We start from the raw sequence: 19955 nt of genomic DNA, 5'->3' as shown, positions 1-19955 counted from the left end.
ATTGTAAGAGTTAGTGGCATTTTCTTCTGGTTCATAGACTGTAAAATAAAACTGCTGCATTACTTCCTAAGCACATTGCTACAAGAAAGTTCAATTATTAGTCTAATTTAATCAGCAATTACTACAGTTTCATGTAGTCATCTTAAAAGTTGAATATTCTTAGCTTTATCCAAAATTCCAAAGCCATTTATGCTGTCTGTTCTTTGCCACATTCATTCATTTAATTTCTCTGCAAAATAGTTCATACTTTACAGTAAAAATTTTGTAATGTGGTCTGACTAGTTCGGTATAGCATTTGGGATAGTCTCACGGGGAACAAAAAAGCTGAAAGCCTGCTACAAAATCACTGTCAATTTTCTATGCTGTAACACTTGAAAATTATAGAAATTTTAGCTTAGTATTTTCTTCTACTTTTGTGGTTAAATGTTTTGTTATATAAAGTTTAATGGGATTGTCAGATCCATATTGCCCTTCTTCCATAATAGTCTATTTAACGTTGTGTTGCTGTTATGACACAGAGAGAGACTCACACCTCACTCTGAGCAAGTCGAGCAGCAAAAAGACCTCTTTATTACATGTCTATATATAGAATTCCAACAATGAGCATAGATTGGACAGTGATGATGAGACCTCTTGACTCCATTGGTTCATCACATGTCCCTCAATTCTCTCTTCCTCCAAGGAGGAATGCAAAACATCCACTGTTCACCAGAAAGAGTGTGAGAAAGTGTAAAAGAAATCTGTCAACATCAGAAGGCAAGAACACAGGTGCAACAACATTGTACTTTCTGATTAAAACCTGGACAACATAAGACAATGGTGACACTGGATTTAAATTTTCCTGTTCTGGTACATACTCTTTTGGATTAGGAGAAATCTCAGAAAACACTTGTTGATTTTCTTAAAAATAATGGAAGCAATTCCAATACAGAACAAGCTAATTCACTATATGAGATACTAGTAAAACTATTATTTCCAATAAAATGCAGGGTTTTTGTTGTTTTGTTTTGTTTTTATTTTCTCTCAAGAGTGAAGAAGAGTTAATGAAATAAATATTTATGAAGTGTGCAATCAGTCACCAGAATTCAAGGTATGAGGTGTATGCTTCCATTCAAACTAGTGATACTACAATAGCTAAGGAAACAGGTGTTTACTAAATACTCCAGCTAAACTGCAGGTGTCTTTGCCTCAGATTGACTTAGTAAGATTAGAAATATAATCAGTAATGCAATGTGGCGTGTTAAATCCAGTGTGTCAGTACTGGCTGATTGGGCAATTAATATTGGGTATCTCTGAGTACTGCAAATGGTTCAGTAACTACATTATAGTTTGCTACATGTAAAAAGGTGAAAAGATTGTAATAACTGTTGGAGGAGAAGACATATAAATTCAGAATGCTGGCAAACCTGTGGACTTAAAATGCATGTTGCAACATGCAATCTAATTAAGCAAATTCAGTGACAGATGAGTTCTTTAACTTGCAGGTTTTTGTGAATACCAAAGGTGGGGAAGCAGTAGAAACCTTTCATAACACCTGGAGAAGGCATTCCAGGTGCCTCTGTGCTTCCCTAAGTCCTTCCATTAAGAATCTTGTACTTTGTCTCTGTAAACCCAGCAAAGAAACACCCTGCTTTCTGAATGCTTTGCTCACCTTAAGGAAAAACAAACCTCATCTAAAATAATGTTGTGTCAGGAGTGGAAATCTGTATTCTCAAATATATCCTGGAATTTCTCTTTGAAGATCTGGAATAATATTGAATGGCACACGTGTTGCAGCATTGTTTGGTCTCCATACGTGCAAGAAGATTGCTGTTGACCGAAGTTGTGCATCAAACGCTGAAAACACTGGTTGTGGCTTTCTCTCATCTTTCTCACGTTTCACACTGGATGGTTCTCTGTCCTTCTTACTTGTATCTCTGAGAAACCACTGCAAAAATCCCAAAGCTGTTTTTCTTTTTTTTTTATTTTCATGTGTCTGGGTGTTAATTTTCACTGGAGGCTTTTATTTTTCTTCCCATTACTTATATCCCAGTATTGGTAATGAGTGTTGTATGCAAACTTGAATGCAAATAGGAAAGTTCTGTCATTTCAGTAAATTGGTTCCCCTGTAACAAAAACCTTTGGGAGCATTCTTTCCTCAGTCTGTGTTTTGGTTTTATGTGCAGCTTTCCAGGTGATCTCCTGGGCTTTGTGTGTGCATCTGGCATTGAAGACTTAACCTAGGAAGGAAAAAACTCCATATGCTTGGCAGAAAATGAGAATAGCAATGATAAATGTCCTGCAGCAGTGAGTGCACTCTCTGGAAGGCCAGTTTGTTTTATAGTAATAGTAAATAGTAGCAATTGTTTTGAAACTTTTGCTATATCCAAATTCTCTTCTTTCAGAGCTGATAGCAACAATCCCAATGTAGCTGTAGATTGTGCAACCCAGCTCCTATTTTAGGCAGATTTCAATACTGGGACAGGCCAGTTACGAGTCAGAAGTCGTCACAGAATTTTTGGAGTCACAAAAATTCCAACTTCTTTTGCACAATGCTTTAGTTAGGAGCACATATGCTTCTTAAAGAGTTTTTCTTTACTAATTTTCTGTAAAGGCCTTGACATAGACAGTGCACATTTAAATGTCTGAACTTTAATGACACTTATAGGCTGAAGCAGTTACAATGTGGGTATATTGAATAGTGAAAGTAGTCTTTTTAATTGTAAATAATAAGAAAAAACTCTCTTACTACTCAAGTATTTTTGTTTGTAGTTATAGTGTTACTGAAATACCATACACATCTAATGAACTTAAAACCAGAAAATCATATGCAAAAGTATTTAGATAACAGATCTCTGCCCTCCCTAATGCCAGGATTTGAAAACAAATCCAAAATAAAAAACTTGCATCTGACTAAAATTCTTAATTGTGAATTTTAGTCTCCTACAAAAGAACAAAAGGGCTCGAGACTGGCCATAATTCCTAAAACAGTAAACAAGAACTAACAGAAGTTGTTTTAAGACTTCTAGAGTTTTACAAGTATCTTCTGATCTCAGCTTGGAAGTAAAGCAACCACTGTTGTTACCCAGCAATGTGTAATTTCAGTGTAAAGATTCACACATACTTCCTGAAAATGATACTTGAACTCACCACTGCAAAACTGTTCTGTCTCCACATCCTTGCATTTTCTCTTGGCTTCATTTTTCATTCTGCCCCTGAAGACAAGCTGTAGACAATGGTAATTGTGGTTCTTTAAATGCTCCTTTTGTATTTTCTTGTTCATTGCATGTGCCCTGCACTTAGGGAAACCCTGCAGGACATGTAAAAAAGCTGTGCCAGTTCTTCAGTGGAATTGTTTCCACGGTCTCCTTATCTTGCAAGATACATCTGTGTGTCTAGATTCAGACAAGCAAGGGTAGTTGTTTTGTTGCCCTGAACATGCATACCCAAAGGGCCTTAAATAGCATTTTTGGTCCTTGAAATCCTTCATAGCACAAACACTTACTGTTTTATGTCACTGCTGGGTCTTGCTTTTCAACTTGCTAACAATCATTTCCTTGGTTCTTTTTTTTGTTTGTTTGTTTGAGATTGGGTTAAGCTCAAATCTGTTGATTTAAATGGAGGTTAGTTCCTACATGAACCTCTAGCACATATATATGTGTGTATGCATACATATATATATATATATATATATATATATATATATATATATATATATTTATATAGTTAGGAATTTTGAAGTAACTAGATTATATATTGCAATCATGAGCATTGACTGATGATGTTACTGTTTGGGTTGACTTTTGCCTGTTTTACTGTTGTCTAATTTGTCTGTTAAGTTTCCTCTTTCTCACTTGTTAGATCATTTACACAGCAGTTTTATCCATCTTTCGAGTCTTAGGGTTTTTTTGCATGCACCAAAAGAGTTTCTCGTGATAAGACCTTGTTTTTCTTTGCCCTTAAAAGTAAAATGCATCATCTATTCCTCTGTATTTTAGAGAGAAACTTAGATTTTTTTTTTCCAGTTATTTACTTTTAAACTAAGGAATTTCATAACAGCGGGCTCTTGAAAAAGAAATGGTACAAAAACTGTATCAATAGTACCAACATCGGTGGGAGAAAGATGTGTACCATTTTCTTTAATAATATTAATTAAAAATCTGAAATAAAAATGGTGCAGCATAACTGACAATATAAATAGGAACGTTACGTTAAACAGAATCTGAACTACAATTTTAATTGCTACCTATTCTAGATGAAAAAGGAATTGTAACAAGCAAAGGATATTTAGCTTAAACAAACGGGAGTTTGTTTCTCTTTGACATGTTGCATTTTTACACTTTTTACACATTTTTCAGTTTCTTAGGCTTCTTACATCTATGCACTGGTTACAGGGTGATTTTTTTGGCCATCATCTAAAGAGTGGCCTTGGGAGAGCACAGGCTCTTCAAACTCATTCACTCCAGTCAACTCCTCTGGATAAGCAGCCTTGAAGTGCTCACTTGGTACAGACTGCAGCTTTAGGAGAGGTAGTTTGAAGTCCTCTTTCTGTGTTTGCCTAGGATAGGTGAAAAATGTGCTGCCAGTTCTAGCAGGTGTTTTTATTCCATGGCAGCCTGACAGAAGACAATTATGTTTCCTTTAAAGTAGAAAACAAGGGTGTAATCTGAAATCTCACCTACAGTTTCTCAGAGACTTTGTGATAGACCACCTACAACTTTGTTGCATAATATCCCATACGTAACCCCACTCACAGCTTAGGTTGGGCAGTGGCAGTGGGAAGAATCCAAATTTATATATTAGTCTTCATAAATCACTTTGACAGTCTCTTCTGCAAGGTCTAGAGGTGCAAACTGTTAATATTTATTAATTTAGAGTTGATTGAAGCAAGCTTCATTTCTACACTTGCTCAAAACACAATAGAGTGACTGGGAGAAAAAAAAGAGAGACTGTCTCATAATTCAAAACTAAATCCCACGCAGACCTGTCTGATCCCACTTCTCCACAAATTAAGTACATACAAATATTAGGAATCTGTTGTGTGGGTTGATTGTACATCCTCCTTGAAAGTGTAGGGAATAGAGCACTATCCATGTGTGTATGTTTATTTAAATACAAACTAAATTGTAAATGCATAAATAGAAATCTATGTGTGATGGTGCATCCATGTCCACACTATGACCTCTGAAGGCAGAAACCTTGAAAAAGAAACCACCTTAGTCAGCAGCATCTCAAAATTGCTTGAGAACCAACAGTTGCTGCAGCTGTGTCCATGAAGGAAAATCCAGGTAGGATTTTCCAGGATTGTAGAGGGAATAATCTTAATCGAGTGCATGAGTGGCACTTTGTTTTTCTCTCAGAGTAGTGCTGATGTTTCCTTAGTTTGTACCCACATCTGGGCACTGGCTATGACTGCAATGCCAGTGGAGAAGATTTAGGGTATATCAAGGCATTCTGACATTGTGCATCAGTTACAAGCTGTTGGGTGTTTTTAAGGATGGAACTGCTATTTTAAAAACTTTATTTATTTTATTTGTTGTTATGCTTAGTAGCATCATTTAACCATGGGATACTGTTGTTGAAATTTCTGCTAGTGTCTCAAGCTTTGTTCCTGGGGCTCCATCTGTTGCCTTGCATATTGTATAATCTGCACAGCTCACAGTTGAGACTTCTGACATCTCCACTATCAGTGTGTGAGTGCATGCAGCCTCGTCTGCTAATATAATACTTGATATGATGTGAGGGCTTGCTAAAGAATAACGAATGAAGCTGTAAAATAAATCTTTACGTTATAAAAGTTTCTGTTTGTATGACAGCCTTCATTTTTGCTTTTTGTTGTTTTATTTGTTGAAGAACACAGGAATAGGCCTCTATATATTACCATTTTATATAACTCTACACTATATATTATAACTGTACTATGTAATATAACTTTCTGCACAGGTTTATAGAGGAATTTCTGCTTTTCAGTTGTTCAAAAATGTAATATACAACAGAAATTATGACAAGCTCATATCATTATGAAAAGCTTTTTTTCACACCTGGATTTCTGATTCTACAGGATATAGCTGTTATTCTCTCCTGACCGAGTTGTTTATTTTTCTCTCCAAAGCTATAAGATTCAGAATTTCTTTACAATGAATTATAATTAACTATTTACACATGACATCGATTAGTTTTACTTAGCTGTCTTTTACAGAAAAAAAGTAATTAAAGATAGATTCAAAGACTAAATTATATTTTGTTTTCATTATCTTCACCTTAAGTTCAAATAAGTTTAAAACCAACAGATTTACCTCACTTTTAGATTTTATTGCTTCCTTAATTCAGAATGTAAGCACTGTAGTAAAAGCTCTGTCTTAAAAACACATCTTAAATTTCTTGGAGGTTGTGCATATAAACACACAGTTTTGTACATAAGAATCTGATTTGATTAAGCATCAGACATTGTCCAAAATTAAGAATTGAGTAAAATATTTTTGCCTGGTAGTAAGAAACTATGCTAAATTTTTAAAATTTCGTAATATATAGAAATACTTTTATATCTATATATGCAAATTTTTCTATGTGTGCAAAACATTTCTTTGCGTATGAATCATTGTTTAAGCAATTAAACAGCCACTCACACTTCCTTTGCTGTGGTTAACTTTGATTCAAGCAAAACTCTTTGAATATCTTTTGTTTATATGCACTTGAAGTGTTTTAAACTGTTACATATTACAATGCCTTTAAAAATTTCATAGAGCTTGGTTCAATCTATGAAGAATTTGTTAATTTTTAGTGCTTCAGAAGAGCCTTCACATTGTAAGGTATGTAAAATGCTTCCTTGAGATGTTTTTGCTCAGACTTCTGTTTCTAGTGCTGTGTGTCCCTAATTGAAAGACACCATGCAAAACTGAAAGAAAATTAAAAATATTCTCAGAATTTCAAGTAAATACTAAGTTGATCTATAAATGAAAGTTAAGTCCAGCATTCAGGTCTCCATTATAATTTATCTTTGTGAGAGAATAGACTTTTTTTGAGGAGAGGGTTTCCCTCTTTGTATCCTTTTCAATAAGTTCATGTAATAAGATACAGTTTCCACTCAGAACTTGGCCTCTGCCATGTCACAGAGCCGTGAGTAAAGCTGATTTCTGACTTTATCAGTGTCACTAATGAAATACTTGCTGCAGGAGGTCACTCATTTCCTGGATGCCAGGTGTCTACAGAAAAAGTCTGCCTGATAAAAACTAAATCTGTGCAAGAACTTTGTGTTCTAAGAGCAGGAGAAAAGGGCAAGCATGCCCATTCAAGCAGGGGTAAATAGGATGTGGATGTTAAAGCTTTTGTCTTTTCTCCCTGTTGCTCACTGTCTTACATGCAATTTTTATGCTGATAATTTATCAGTACTTGTTTTAAGTTACTTATTTCTGAAACCACACCCAGCTGTGCATTACTTCTACTTTTTGTAGTCTGTCTGTACTCACTAGTCTGGAAAGGGCTGAGAGTAAAATTGAGCTATTTTCTCTAAAGGCATCTACCAAAGAGCAAAAAATTTCTTCCTGATTATGCTTTGTAGGTTGGCTTTTAAAGAGGTAGAGAAAGGTGATCCAAATGTAGTAATTTAGCAACATCAGGCTCTAGTGAGCTGGTGTAGGAGCATACAGAGGCGTCTGTTAATCACCTCTGGTGACAGACACATTGCTGTTTCTCAGACTGGTTTCTCTGGGCAATGCAGAGCCAAATAGATTTAAACCCCACGTGTTACTCAGTAAGGGACTGTTGGTTTGAGGCATGACTGCACGGGTGACAATTTGTGTTCGTAAAGTCTGAATAATAGATCCTTAGGCATATATACCAATTTGGATTTTAAAGCATGCAGTTGAGGTAGTTTGAAATTAATTCATCTCAGTAGTGTCATTAATTCCCCAAATCAATGTAGCTTAAGCTGAGATGACACTTTGTGATGACATTGCAATAAAAAAAAAAAGACGTCTTTATGTGTTCAAGAGTGTATTTTCACAAGATGTTATTAAGTTAGAAACTTATCATTGTCCTAATTTTTTGAGGCCATAAATCCAACAAAACACACAGAGGAATTTTCTAGAATAAGAATTTGAGCAACATTGTAGTTAAATTTTCATTGATTTTCAAGAGACAAGGTATTTTCTGTTTTTCCTAAGAAGTGGTAAAGTCTGCAGAGCAAAGCATATTAGCACAGGAACATCTTTTATAAGTGCTGACCTGTTCTTTCTCTAGGTGTCTTTTGAGATCTTCAGTTTGAAATTCTGTAGAATTGTAGAATGTTGTAGGTTGGAAGGGAAACAACCAAAAGATCATCTTAAACATCATTGAGTCCCAACCATCCTGCCATGTGTTAGGACACTTTCCACTAGACGAGGTTGCTCAGAGCCCCATCTAACCTGGCCTTGGACAATTCCAGGGATGGAGCATCCACAACTTGCTTGAGCAACTTCTTCATTGTATCACCACTTGCACAGCAAAAAATTTCTTACACTGTCTGATCTAAGTACCAGTGGTATTTTTAGTGGAGTAATAATTTTGGAGGGGGAATTGTTTTTGAGGTTTTTTTAGATTTGTTTTCTTTTCCAAATAGTACAGATACTTTCCGAGTTGGGATGCTTTGTTGAATATAAACCACTACTTCTGTCTTAATTAACTACATAAAAGTGCAGGGCAGGAGGAGTAACAGGACGAGTGACCAATTTCTCAAGGAGAGCAGGATTATTCACAAAGCCAAAAGTACTAGTGAAGTCTTTTTACAGCCAGAAGCTTAGAACTTCTACTCAGTTGGGATAAGTGTTCAGATCTTTTTGTGAAATTCAGAGCAAGTCCTCCACGCAAGGTATTTTCATAGACTATCTTCTCAAATGGCATTTTCAGAGAGATTATTTAAAAGCAATCTAGTAATCCACTCACTCTTGATTTAAGAGTCAATCTGTAGACTATGGAACAGCTGCCTTAAGCCTCTCTCTTTTTTTTAATCCAGCTAGCTGTTAATACAAAATATTGCAGGAAAGCCTGGATCATCTGGGTGGTTATATTATAGGTCAACTCTTTGTGCAGCTTAAGCTTACAACCTTTATCTTCATAATGGAGAAAATATATGGTCTTATTTCAAAATATTAATGAAGAAAAAAAAAAGGATGTCTGATGGAAAACATTAAACTGTCTTAAACTGTTGGATTGGCAGCATGCTTTTCCATGATTTATCTTGAGCTCCCAAAAAACAAACAGAAAACTTGGTTCTAGCTGAGCTGTTCTTGTTTGTTTATTTTCATGATTGGTTATTTATTGTAGTTCCTAGTGGCTGCCACCATTTTAGCAAGTCATGAATTGTGCATAATACTGCTTGAAGGGAAGAGTGCAGAAGTCTAAACATAGATGGACTTCCATAACTCACATTTTTCTTTCATCTAAGCTAACACAGTCCAAGTGCTAGTTATTTATAGGTACTAAAATGTGGATGTATATTCTATTTTCCATAAGTCTTTGCTTGTGTTACTATGCTTTTTTCCTCCTTGTATACTATTTAGCTGTACTTGAACAGCTCTTAGGCATTTCTTCTTGAGTATGTGAAGAGTTAGTTCTTTAAAACTCTATTTTTCAATACATTTTGTTTAGCCTGGAGAAAAGAGGCTCAGAAGTGACCTATTACTCTCTGTAACCACCTGAGAGGAGGTTTTAGCCAGGTGGGGGTTTGTCTCGCCTGCCAGGAAACAAGTGATAGGATAATAAGAAATGCTGTCAAGTTATGCCAGTGAAAATTTGGATTGAATATTAAGAAATTTCTTTACTGAAATGGCAGTCAGACACTGGAACAGGCTGCCCAGGAAAGTGGTGGAGTCCCATTCCCTGGAGGTGTTTATCAGATGTGGCTCTTGGGGCTGTGGTGTAGGGGTGGACCTTGCAGACAACCATAATGATTCTATGGCTATTCAAAGCCCACAGGCTGATAAGCATGCCAGAGTATTGATATATTAATTTCAATAGATGTAAAGAAAACTCACCTTGTTTGTGCAAATTTCCTCAGTATGTGAAATTTATTGTTCTGTCTGGAGAGAGGAACAAAAAGGAAACAAAGCAAAATCAATATTGCACTAGGCTTGTTACAGTTCTGTCTATGACTAGTCTTAGAACTATAGTAAGCTATTTATTAATATCCTGCTTTCCTACTTATGGGTTGGAAGTGTGTGTGTTAATTAAATATGAAGCAGGGAGTATCTTCATTTAAAATAATTTTAATTTTGTGGATTTCAGCCTAGCCATAATTGAAGTTTTCAGAGAAATTGTCAAAGTCTCTTTTTGTATTTACTAGTAGCTTTTATATTTGTAAGCAGGAAAGATTGTGTTTTTAGTTTATTTCCTACATGGAAGGCTATTTTTTGTTTTGTACACTGCACATAAGAATACAGAACTAAATCCATTGCTTGCCTCTGGAACTGAAATACAGGAAGAGGCTTGTAGAAATTAATAAAGTTTATCTTACTAAAGGTGCTGTGTACATATCATATTCTCTCAGTAAGTTTTTTATTTGTGTTTTTTTCATTTCCAAGTTCATAAAGGGATGATGTGATCCATGTCTGAGATACTGTGAGGCTGGGCTCAGGGGCATGAGAGGTTCTTACCAGACTCCTGTTAGGGCCCTGTCTCTTTTCTTCCCTTCTGCTGTTACCGTGATGTATCAGGTTTTCAAAGGATATGTTGTTTTCTGACACATAACAATATAATGTTCCCATTAAGATCTAAATAAGAAAACAAGTATTGAAATAAGCTACCACCATAATGTAGCTGTGTAAAGGAAGGAAATGAAACAAAACAAAATGAATAATGACATTGGCAAATATTTTTTTTCAGATAAAGGTGTAATTTTACTTATTTCAGAGGATTCTTCTCCCCTTCTTTTTATAGATGATCCATGTAAAGCATTTATCACTTGAGCAAAAATTTTTTTTTAAGAAAAAAAAACCGCAAAGCAATGAAAAATCATTACTGAGAAATTTCATATGTCCAATTCAAAATGTCTTTATGCAAGTAATCTCTAATGGTTTCTTGTCTGTGTTTTGTGTTTTGCTTTTGTCATTTTGAATTTCCAGACAGCATTGCTGGAGGGGGAGAGAAGAAATCATCATAGTGTTTGTACATATTTGGCTTTCCTCAAACAGTTGGAACAACACTTTTCAGGCATAGAAGCAGGTTTGGGGTTTTTTCTGAGATCAAAGTTTACTTTTTCCCTTGACAAAGAAGTTTTGTCTTACAGGCACAAAAAGCATTATATGCAGTATATTTTCATCTTGGCCCCTAAAAAAACTGTATCTCCTCTTTGTGTACAGTGCAATGACAGCATGAAGTGTAGTACTTTAAATGCATTCATATTTCAGTGAATTGAAACACTGTTTCTTGAATTTTTTTTTAATTTTTTTTTTAACTGTATGCATGCATACAGAATTAATTCCAGCCGTTATGTGAGACTTTGGGATAGGGAAAGGAGCAATTCATATGAACATATGTTTTTAGTAAAAAGTTGATCAAGGAAGAAGTTAGAGGTGGCTACCTAAATTGCTTTTGTTACTTTGTACACTACTTTAGAAGTATTTGTTTCAAAACTGAATAACAAATTAAAATTTTATTGTAATTTAAGCAGCCATAATGTAATCTGGGAATAATTTTTGCTCTGATTCTCATTTATCAGTATAAATTTGTTTTCTGTCCATTAACTTGTCTCAAGAAAAATCTGAAATTATTAGCTAGTTATGCTTTGAAAGGCTCATGGCTTTGTTATACCTTCAGTTGATTCAGGTCTTGGTGCTAATTTAAATATGTTTTGAGCATACTATGAATACTGTTATGTTCACCTCTGTGTGTATAGAAAATTGCTTAATTTCAAAGCCAGAAGGGTTAGCTGTCTCTGCAAATAGAGGCATGAGATAATGCAATGAACAGAGGGGATGGCTCATGGTGAACCTCTTTTTCTTAGAAGTTAAATCTCAAAGGTTCACAGTTCTAGATCATTCTTTTACAACTATTTACTTGTTTCTTAACCTTTTTGAACAAATAAAAAAAAAAAAAGTGTGAAGACACATAACCAACATGACTTCATGGTACCTTCCTTTGTCATGGGAATTACTCTGGACAAAAGTTAGCATTCTTATCTATGAAGACATTTGTTCAGTCATCCCTTCCTCAGTTGCTCAGAACACACCATCCAGAATTCAAGTTTCCATCCCACCTGCACTGCAGGGACTAGTCAGGAAAAGCACTGGATCACTTCCCAGTGATATGCCCCATACTAGAGTTCTTAATGCACAGGTTGATATGTGTCTGGAGTTACTTATGTAATGTGCCCAGCCACAGGAAATTTAGTGTTTTAGTGGGTCTTAGATTTCCCATGTATTTGAAAATTTTTCTGTCCTAAACACTGAAAATTGGAAGACCAAATAAAAAATTGGCAGAAGCTCTGCCTGATGATACTTTGAGCACCTCTTAAAATCTCTTTATCAAATGACCTGTCATTAGGGAGCAAATGTCCATAATCTTTTCTCTAGTCTTTCTGGCTGTGGTGAGAATGATTACCTGAAGGAAGGGGAGTGGAGTCATGGCACTTAGGTCAGGGCATATTGTGGCTCTTCTGATGTCTCTTAAAGCTGATTTTTCAGGCATGTCCTCTTCAGAAGTGCAAGGGAAGGAGAATGTGAAGGGGTAACTAAACGTGCAGAAAGGGCTTTTTTTGGCCACAACTGCGTTTTAGAAGACTGTGGTAACATTCGGTTACAGTCTAGTTACTTTTTGTATTATATTTTAAATTTCAACAAACAACTGTTCTCTTGAGATTTCATTTTCCCTGTCTCCTTACATAACAAAAACAACAATAACAAAAAGAAATAACAAAACAAAGAAAGATTAACATCTTCTTGGATAACTGTGCTGACTTCCTATAGATTTTGGTGGCTATTTTATAATTCACCTGCTGCTTGCAGTAAAGGTGCCATCAGTACCAATTCCTTAAAGCCACTTTTTTATCTGAGCAATGGTTTTGCTTCAGCTTTCAAAACTATTGCCTGCTATCTAATGTTTTTTTTTTTCCTTTTTTGCATTATTTTTTTTTCCTTTTTTTCCCCTTTTTCCTGCTCCTCAGTTTTGCTGACACTGGTTAATGTACAGGTGAGTCAAGGCTATTTTTACATTGTGAATCCAGCCCGTTTGGTCATCAGGGTACTTGAAAATGTCTGCCCCATAGCCTAAACTATGGTTGCAGTCTCCTCATGCCCACACATGCTGGAAGACCAGCAATTATTCTGGTATAACTAATCATAGATTAGTATGAGAAGGTGATGCTCTTCAGAGGCTGTTTCTTAATTACAGCCTTTCTTTATCCTCTTCTGGTGTTGTAAACAGTTGTAAAAAAAATTAAATAACATATAAGCACTATATTGCTGCATTTTAATTTTCCTTTTTTGTTCTTATACTCTGAAATGTAACTAAAGATGACTCAAGGATCAGGTTTAAGATGCTTAAAATTTGCTTACACAAATTTTTTGACACTTCCTTTAATATAAGATGTGCATGCATAACGTCTACATGAAGCAGTTGCAAATCTTTGCTACTTTTTAAAATCTGATGCAGTGAGCATTGCAAGACTAAGTATTTTTGTGGAAGCAGCACATCTCAATGATTCTAAATGAATTCTGATTTTTAACATTCTCCAGGTGCAGTCTGATAGACACATTGTATCTTGCAAAAAGTTCAGAATACCTCTTTAAAAGCTGTATGAGATTTGGTCCCTAGTCTAGTAAGAGGAAGAGAGAAGACCAGGACAATTACTGCCTTGAACAGCTCAGAATTACATCATCAGAGGTTTCTCTCATTAATACACCCCTTCTGTGCACCTTCATTAATAGATCTCGTTTACAGACAAGGCATTTCAATTTAAACCATGCATTTTCTGTCCAAGAGCAGTTGACTTTAATATACAGACTAATAGTCATAAGTAGTTTAGTTGGTTATCAGGCAAATGAGACTCTTCTTAAAACCAGTCCTTTCTGTAGCTTGACCAAGTACCAGAGACCCTAACTCCTGATCTCTAACTGTTCTTTCTGAAAAAAAATCCCAAACTTGAAAATTTCAATACCCATTTCCACAAAGAAAAAAACAAAACAACAAACAAACAGAAAAAACCACCAACAATACAACTAATCTTGCCTTAGATATCCTCATTATGATTGACTCTAATGAGCAGCAGATTATGCTGTTGCCATAAGAATGTTATGCTAGGATTTTTGAAATATGCTGAAACAAATAAATATGTCTTAGAAAAATGGTTTTCAAGTGTCTGGTTAGAGTCTCACATAAACTACTTATCTTTCATTTTTTATGTAGAATATCTTAAAAAAAAAAAATCCCCTCAAAACAAAAACAAACATACAAAAAAGCCCCAAACAGTGAAGCTGACAATGAACAAGTTGAAGGGGAGGAGCAAAAGACTAAACAATGAATGCAAAAAGTCAATAAGTTGATGTAGGATGATCTTCTGATGTACACATAAATTATGTTTATGCCAGCATAAATATTAACCATCCACTGAGGATACTGCTTTTGAAATGCACAGCAAAGCAGCAATTTTGTTCTTTGGAATATCAGTGTATTTTAAAGCTTTTTTTTTTCCCAGATAAAGAGTCAAATTATTGTGAGAGGAAAAATCAGGAAATTATTTCCACTTGATAGAATTTAAAGTGGTTATGGTACTTGATTAATCTATTAATTTGCTAGTAAGCAAAAGGCAAATGAATCATAATGTAAATGTACTGTTTAATTTGGCATAGGCCTAATGAGAATTTGTAACTCTTGAAACTTCCTCTTTTCCTCTCAGGGTGCTCAAAAAATATTCAGACTTTCAGAGGTTTTTGGCATACTTGTAGCTTAAATAGTCAGTTAATTTTTACTCCAGGTAATGTCATTCTTCTCTAACCATTCTGCTTTAATTTGTCTGAGCTCCTGTTAGATGTTTATTTGAGCAGCCCCATATTTTACCTTGAGTTATTAGTTAAGAACTACTTCCAAAACCCAGCAATCATACTGTGTTGGTTTGGGCCAAAAAGCAAAGCATAATGCTGTGTTGTGTTGTGTCCCATATAGGGGTTGGTGGTTTTGGTATGACTTTAAGTAGAGCTAGAAAGCACCAAACCAACATTTGTATTGGCTGCTAGATGTAGCTATCATCACTCTTTCCCAAGAAAATATCTTCTGCAGGTTTACCCTTACAGCTGATGCCATGTATTGATTGCACAAGAGGGTTTAGTAGGAGCATTTGAAAGTAGCAGGATAAGAAGATTGGTTTTACGTGTTGCCCACACTCTGAGTTCTTTCTCTACACATTCAATTCTTTTCGTGAATGTCCTTATAACATTTACTTTAATAACTATAGAAAAGATTATTTAGTTGATGTGTCTTCTCTCAGGACTATTTTAAACTATTAATGAAGTGACTCTCAAAATGTGGATTTTGTATTTATATTTTCTGCAGCATGTTTGAGTTTTACACATGGCTTATATTTCGTTCATCCCTCAGCAGTAGCCCTGAAGCCAAAGGAGTAGTTGGCCAGTCTTTTCCAGTGTCAGTCCTTGGCATTTATTTTCACCTGTTGTGTAAAGACACTCAAACCAACAGCAAAAATCCCACACAAAACCAAACTGCAAACAAAAACACCCAATACTTTAACCTGGTACGACCTTGAATTCTCAGTGCATGATTATTTAGCATCATACATTCTTTTGCTGTGAGGTAGAAGTACAATAAAAATTTGAATGTCTTCCTGCTAAGTAGTGAAATTGAAGTAATTGTAGAAAGAAAATGCACTGCTGAACAGTAGAAAGGCTGGATTTTGCCAGGGCTCTGCTTTTTTATCAGCTCACTAGAGCGAGTCTGTTCTCAAAACAAATTATTTGAGGACACTGTAAGAGAAACCTGACTTTAAAATGCTTGCAGCTCTTCTCATTTTGGAAGACAGTTTTGTAATATGAGACATTGCTAATATACAATTCTGGATCACAATATTTGCCTTTCTCCTTAATGATGGGTTTGGGTGTACTGACCAAGCACAACACACATTATGCTGGAGTCGTGCTGTCAAAATCCATAATAATTGAAAAAGTAGAAAATACAACTGTATGTTCCCAATCTTTATTTTCTGAACAGTATATAATTAGAAGATACAATTCTGGGCAAAAACTTTTGATACACGTTGCCATGATGTTTAAGTGCTGAATTGGGAACCTGAAAGGATTTCAATGTAAAAAGTTTCTTATCTAATATGATGCATGGGTAATTTCAAAATAATTTTGCTCTTTTTTTTATTTTTCAGTATGATAAAATGATCTGCTAACATTCAAGATTTGAGAATTCTTTAAGTTGATACCAAAATTTATATTTCTTTCTTTCTATAAACTTTTATTTTGAGAGTAGGATATTTTCTGAATATTCTTTTTGTTTTGTCCAAGGACAACTAATTCTTAAGCAAATATCCTTATATATCTAAAGTATGGCTTCATTTAGGTGTTAGTTCCACCTAAGACTTCAGATGTTGTGTAGAATTGTGCATAGAAACAAATACACCAATTGATTGGGGGGTTTTAATATTATGTTTATTTATATCTGTGTATATGCAAGTTGCTAGAAGGAGACATTACAGTGACAAGTTGCTTTGAAACAGTGCTGAGTCCTGCAAACAAACCACAGATTGTACCTTCCAAATTCACAAATCACGTATACAACATTCAGAAAACAAGTAACTCAATTTCCTTATCTGAATTGAAGCATAACTGTTATGGGAACTTATAAATACCCTTGATAGGTTTTCTGCATCAAAGGAGTATCAACATTGGCAGCCACAGCCTTGAGACTGAGCATATCAAGGGTCGTGCACTCTTTAAGAGCTGTGCAACAGTGCCCAGGTAGCACTTCCAATGCTATTTAAAGTTTTCCATTTCTGTGAGGAAAAAGTAGTGTAGCAGTATGATGCTGTGCCTTTTCAATGCTTCAAGTAATTACATAATTCTGTTTTTGAAAATATCTTAGTAAGTGCCCAGTTCGTGAAAACAATGGCAGACGAGAGATGTTTAAGATTGGGAGGCTCTTGAGAAGGTTTTTTTCTGAAGCAGATTTTTTTTAGGAAGTTTATAAATACATTCTCAGCATGGCAGGGTTGAACCAGCCTCAGGTGGAGGGCAGGAGGCAGCTGGCAGAAAGAACCTTTAATCTCAAAGCAGTGATGTGTGAGTCTAGGAAGAATCTTGGGAATGTACTCCTTTGAGGACATCAGGTAAGAAGAGGTTTAGAGGTGCAGCCAGAAGTATACTCTGATGGCTGATTTGTTTTGTTTCAGGAAAACCAGGGCTTCTCACAGTGTATCTTCTGTTTTGATTATTGACATCTATTTTAGAATACTTTGCTAAAAGTTTATTCCAAATTTTAATTTCAAATATTCTCATTTTGTGCTGTTAACAAATGCATAGTTATTTAAGTAATTAGATTTGTTCCTATAACAAGAACAGGGTAATACTGAACTTTCAATTTTTATTTACTTTAGCTTTCCTATGCATCAAACACTATGTGAGGGGTTTTTTTTCTTCTGTTTACTTTTTTTCTTATATGTTCTTTCAAAATTAGACAATGAAATTCTTACGGACACCAGCAAGTAAACTGCTGTTTGTTGGACATATCAGGGCAAATGGATTGATGCCTTTCTTGGACCTCTTTCTGTTTCACCTTGTCCTAAATTCACTTTGTAAACCTATTAACCTGTCAATAATTGGCAGTGCACCAAACTGAAAGATCTAGCAAGAACTTCTCTGACTGAATTTTCTGTTAAAAAAAAATTCTTGGTATGGATTTGTATTTTTTTTTGTTAGATTTGGGGTTTTTTTGTCTTGTTGCGGTTTTTTGTTTTTAGCCTTTGCAATGTGCTCTGCAATATTTCAGTTCTTAAATATTTTAGTGAGCTCTTGGAAGTGGTTGACTAAATAATGTATACTGTGCCCTGTTCACGTAGAGCCTGGTGGAAATGTCACAATATCAAAGTCAGTCTCTTGTTTTCACCAGGATGCAGCTAATAGGAAACAGCAAAATGGGAACTGTTTCCATGTAAAAACACCACAAAGAGTTTAATTGTTACTTTATTGTTCTAAATACTGTATGAGGGCTTTGAATAAGTTGTAAGTCAGAAATATATTATTTTACACTGGGAAAGGAGGGCTGAAATGTAAATTTTCAGGCCTGAAAGTTTCTAAAACGAGATTAATAAAATTATCCTCTCAAGATCTCTTCTAGCCTAGTTAACATCTCATGATACTCTTCTTTGTTTCTTTTTTTTTTTTTTTTTTTGTCTGTTAGTGTAAACTGCAGAAACTCTTGCTCTGCTCAGAGTAAACATTCAAGGGAAAACTTTCATCTGCCCTTAGGAACTGAATACTGTTGTCAGTGAGGCCACTGATATTTTATTTAATGCTCCTTTGATAGAACACTACAAATAAGTAAATAAAAGAATAATTTATTCCAGATAAATGTGTTGTGGGGTTTTTTCTGTGCAAATATAGTTCTGCTAAATACCAGCATGTGGGCATAACCATTATATGATCTACTTCTGTTGAAAAATAAAGAAAATGATAGTAGGCAATGCTATGACCTGTTTACTATGCCTGTGCCTGGTTGTTCCTCTATGTAAGAAATCTTCTCAGCCATCCAGCCCTTCCTAATAGAGGTGCAGAGTTGGTGCTTCTGAGGAGAATTCTTTATTTCTTATTTGATTTTTTTTTCCCCTGTAATTTATCTGGCAAAAGAGAGATCTGGTTTTGAAATATGAAAACTGAACAGTGCCATTTAGTATGGTTGGAATTTTTGTTGGAACAACTGGAATATTATCACTTTTAAGAACCTGGAACTGTTTTGTTAGTTTTATAAAATTGTGTGGTACAACAGCTCTCAACTTTTAAACATCAGTAGGAAATAAGTGAAGACAGAGCAACCCTTGATGGGAAGTGGGAATGGGAGAGAAACAACATGAACTGTATCTCTGTTCAGAGTACTGTGTCCCTGTGTGATTTAGGGCAAGCATTTTAAGGACTTAGTCCTTTCCCATGTCTTGGATACAATGGAGCATCCTTGTGGTTCCTTGTGACTGTCATCCCAGAGGAGACACATTCTTTGATCCTTTAATGCAGGGAATGTTAAACGTTCCCTCCCTTCTCCCCTAGGAGACATGGAAGATCCAAGCTGCAAAACAAATATGGAGTTTATTCTGATTTTTATCTTTCATAACTTGGGAGGAGACAATATCTGGTATTTTCAGAAAATGGGAGAAATATACATTTTTTCACAAAACTGTTGTTACCAACTGCCCTCTCTACCATTACCTCATGCTAGAGATTTCCTCTAGCCTGTGTTTTATGCAGAAGTTAAAATATAATTGTTTGTCTGAATTGATTTTGTTAGTCTTTTCTGACCCAATATGTCATTAAATACCAATGCTAGAGGATTAAAAAAATGTTAAGGTCTTCATGTCATCTAACCCAGGTGTTTCAGGAGTCCATTTGGAATTTCACTTTATTTTTGCATGGATTTCAAGACCAGGAATGCTTGCAGTGAGGCTCATTCATAATTCAGAGGCAGTGTAGTGTTTATTGTTTGGGTTTGTTAGTAATGAATGTTAAGAAGAAGATTTGGTACAAATATGAATAAATACAGTATCAGAATTAGTTAACTAACACCCAAGAGCTTTATAACTGGGGAAAATGAAGATTCATTGTTTGAAGTGTTTATTGTTTGAAATAATGATAAATACCATATGCTATCTCCATCTGATTTACATTGATTCTATTTATAGCCTGCAGATTGTTGCACTGTCATCATTGTTCACAAAGGTAGTGAAGTTAAATTCAAAGCAGTTACAACTCCTGGATGACTTTGTTATCTGGCTTCTGTAAATT

At 35.2% G+C, this 19955-nt stretch overlaps 1 protein-coding gene across 1 annotated transcript in view; it reads left to right on the top strand.

Annotated features, from left to right (window-relative positions):
• GBE1 (1,4-alpha-glucan branching enzyme 1) overlaps nt 1-19955 on the top strand; it is a 138115-nt gene that overhangs the window by 95777 nt on the left and 22383 nt on the right. The gene's annotated exons all lie outside the window — the stretch shown is intronic.

The sequence above is a fragment of the Sturnus vulgaris genome, chromosome 2, assembly GCF_052056855.1.
Source record: "Sturnus vulgaris isolate bStuVul1 chromosome 2, bStuVul1.hap1, whole genome shotgun sequence".
NCBI classification, from domain to species: domain Eukaryota; kingdom Metazoa; phylum Chordata; class Aves; order Passeriformes; family Sturnidae; genus Sturnus; species Sturnus vulgaris.
Note: the sequence above shows the minus strand (reverse complement) of the source record. Positions and strands in the feature narration are given on the sequence as shown.